Here is a 4,007-nt window from a genome sequence, read left to right as displayed (position 1 = left end):
CAATCCAAGGCATTTGGACTTGATCCTAGAAGCAATATTAAACTGGCAAAAGAAATAGGATTGCATAATGGCAGGGGTGACCGCAGAGTCATGGGAAGGATCTAGCAGCCCTGGGTTAATCATCTGAACCACAAAATAACCCCCAGCCAGAAAACGAAATCTGAGCATTTAAAGATACAATTTCCTATTGAAGGTAACTTTTTCAGAACTCCTACTGCCTAAGGATTTAGACTTGAGATCTCTACTAAACAAACAGCAAAGAAGTGCCTAGGACAGAGGCTTGCACATGATAAGCATTCAGTAAATCACCACCAAATTCAATAGAATAAGAGATGAGGCTTGATAAGAAAGAAAATTTATTAAGAAGCCACCAGGGCTGAGTGATAAAAGGCCCACGGAGAGTCATTACCTCCTTGGTGCTTATGGTAAGTAAAGGAAAATCCTATACTCAGGCAGTTGAAAGAAAATCATGTTCAAAATCCCCTGCTTAAAATTCTCAAGTGGATCCCCTGCTGCAATCAGGATTAAGTCCAAATTCATTCGTTAGGTCTAAAAAGCTTTCCATGATCTGGCCCCCACCCTGCTTCGCCTGCCTGCTTTCCTAATATTCCTTAACACAAAGCCTCTACTATAACTAGATGGTCCCCTAAACACACACTGGAGAAATGTCAAACCTAGTCTGACCACAGACATGCTCTGTAATCTGGATAGTCTTGATTTTTCTCCAAGTAATGCTGTGTGGATTCCTATGATAACCAATTATTACAGCGGTCCTTTAAAATGCAAACTGAGAATCACAGTATCTAGTGTGGTGACGGTTAGCCTTTCGGACTAAGCCAACACTTGGATCCATTCTTATATAAACAACTCAGTTTGCCCAGTCCTAATGAATGAGTAATGTCTCAATGCCAGAGGCAAAGCCTGCCTTACTCTTTAAATTCCAAAGGACAGAATTACAAATGGGCAGAGCCCTTGGTACACCTGCTACAGCATGCATACATGATCAGAATCAATTTTAATGACTATGCGTGTGCGTGCACTTATCCCTTGGAAGACAACCATGCAGAAGGATGCCTGAGCTGGAAATAAGTCTGCAGTTATTTTAATGATTTGGAAACTATCCATTAATTTGAAATGTTCCAAGTAAAGCTTTTAGGCTATATTTATGGTGTCTCAAACTACCCCCATAACAAGTCAACTATTTAGCTCTTAAGTTAAATTTTAAGACAGTTTTAACACTTTTTAATTGAGCACCCACTATGTGCCAAGTGCTTTTATATAGGTCATTTCTTTAGCACAAAATTATCTCACAGTTATGGATTAGCAACTCCAATTTTAGATATGTGCTTATTTCTTTTCATTAAATCAATTTTTCTTTAAGCAGTAGTAACATTTAATCAAACCATAGAACTGAGTTGGAATAATTCTCACATCCATCTACTTCACTCTTTCCCCATAGCCATCATACTAATAATCACAAGTGACCAGCGTTCATCTAAAATATTCCAACAGTCTCCTCTGGACACAGTCAGCTTCCATTCTTGCCCCCTCCAATCTATTCTATACAGAATAGCAAGAATCATCATCTTCAAAGGTAAATCACATCACTTAATCTCCTATTAAGAAATATCCGCTGTCCTCCCGCTCCACGGTTGTATACTCGAAAGTTGCTGAAAGAGTAGACCTTAAATATTTTCACCACACACACGAAAAAGGTAATTATGTGAGGTGATGGAGGTGTAAACCAACCCTCTTACGGTAATCATTCTGCAACATATACATGCGTCAAATCAGCACGTTGTACACATTAAATTAACACAATGTTGTTCGTTAATTGTATTTCAACTAAGCTGCCAAACTCCTTACTGTGCCCTTGAAGCCCTACATGATCTTCCCTAAGCTCTAGGATTTCTGTGCTCAAAGCCTAAAGTGCCAGGGCTAAGTTGGTTGCATAACACACTGGGACTGGGGCCTAAACATCCAAATCAAAGTAAAATAGAGTATCTGCAAAAGCCCCACAAAGAGATGTTGGAAAGGGGTGTCATAAGCAAATGCCCACAGACTGGTCATTACTAATGGGTATATCACCTTTAGAGAATTAGAAATGAATGAAAGATATCCACTTAAGACAAGAAATTACCTATTATTTTGCCTTGATAGTATCTTCAGATTTGCTACAATTGAACCACTCTACCATGTTCTAGATCCCATTCCATTTTACCGGCTCAAGAATTTCAATCCTACAATTCTACCAGGTTATACTTATCTGCAAACAAACATGACATAGTGTCTCCTATCTTAAAAAATTAAAAACCAAACCTAACCTTACATACCCACATATATAATTTATAAATAAATACATTACAGGATTATATATATATATATATAATGTTCAATTGCCCTAATCAATTTCCCATCACCATTTCTTCAAAGAGTTGTGTATCTGTCTATTTCTGCTCCTTCACATTCCATTCTCTGTTCAAAGCACACCATTCAGGCTTATGTCAACTCTATATGAAACGGCTATGTTAAAGTCACCAATGACATCCACGTAGTGAAATCCAGTGGTCACTTTTGCTCCTAGCATTTGGCATAGATTGCCACTCTCCTCTCCTTAAAACACTTTTTTGTTTGCCTTCCTTAATACTGTGCCCTTGGCTTTCCTCCTGCTGGTTGCTTCTACTCAGTCTCTACTGCTGGATACTCCTCTGCTATACATCTCTTGAAGTTACAGTGTGCGAAGGCTCAGACATAGGCACCATTCTCTAAGATAGCTATGCTCCTCCTAGGCAGTCTTATGCAATCCCATGGATTTAAATATCATCAGTGTACTGAGTATTGGCAAATCTGTATCTCTACCCCGAAACCACTACCTGACATTTGCATATAAGATAGGCATCTCAAACAAAATGTCCACAAAGAGCTACCAATTTCCCTCCATTCCTTCCCCCCTCTTTCCAAATTCTTCACTATTCTTCCCCATTTTAGAAAGCAGCATTGTCAAATATACACAATGGCCAGTCAAAAATCTAGAAGTCAGGGTGCCTGGGTGACTCAGTCGGTTGAGCTACTGACTCTTGATTTCGGCTCAGGTCATGATCTCAGGGTCCTGAGACTGAGCCCCGTGTGGAGTTCCACACTCGGTGGGGAGCCGGCTTGAGAGTCTCTCTCTATCCCATTGCCCCTCCCCCCAGCTCTAAAATACATACATAAATCTTTTAAAGAAAAATCTAGGACTCATCCCATAGCCACACTTTCCTTCATCACCCCCTAAAATCTAGCCCATGAACAAGTCCTGTTGATTCTACTTTTCGGAGCTTATTTTTTTTTAAGATTTTATTTATTTATATGACAGAGAGTGGGAGAGAGAAAGCACAAGCAGGGGGAGCAGCAGAGAGGGAGAAACAGGCTCCCCGCTGAGCACAATCCCAGGACCCCGGGATCATGACCTGAGCTGAAGGCAGACACTTAACCGAATGAGCCACCCAGGTGCCCCTCTGATCTTATTTATACTACTATCACCCACTAGGCACTTATTGTTCAAAACTGCCACCTTGTAACTGTCTCAGAACCCTTGCACTAGCTGTTCTCCTTTTCTAGAATGTTCTTCCTTCAGAGATTGACATTCCTGACTCCATTATGTTATTCAGTTCTAAGCATAAAAATCACCTCCTAGAAAAGCTGCCTCTGACTGCAGAAAAAAAAGTTTCTAGTCAGTTTCCCATTACAGTCTTTTATTTTACTGTGTATTACTTACTGGTATATGATATTTCTTTTACATATATACTCTTTAATGTGTTCATTAGTAATCTCTACTAAAACATAAGCTCCATAACAGCAGGAGTGTGCTTTCCTTTTTCAACACTATATTCCTTGCGTCTATAATGGTGCCTAGCATATAACAGGCACTCAAAACTTGTTGAATGGGTGAATGAACATACAAAATTTCTAGAATAAGGGATTGTCACTGTAGCAAGGTTTTATCAAATAAAACAGGGAAGAAGGAA

Source organism: Zalophus californianus, chromosome X (genome assembly GCF_009762305.2).
Source record: "Zalophus californianus isolate mZalCal1 chromosome X, mZalCal1.pri.v2, whole genome shotgun sequence".
NCBI lineage: Eukaryota > Metazoa > Chordata > Mammalia > Carnivora > Otariidae > Zalophus > Zalophus californianus.
This window is presented reverse-complemented; position numbering follows the sequence as displayed.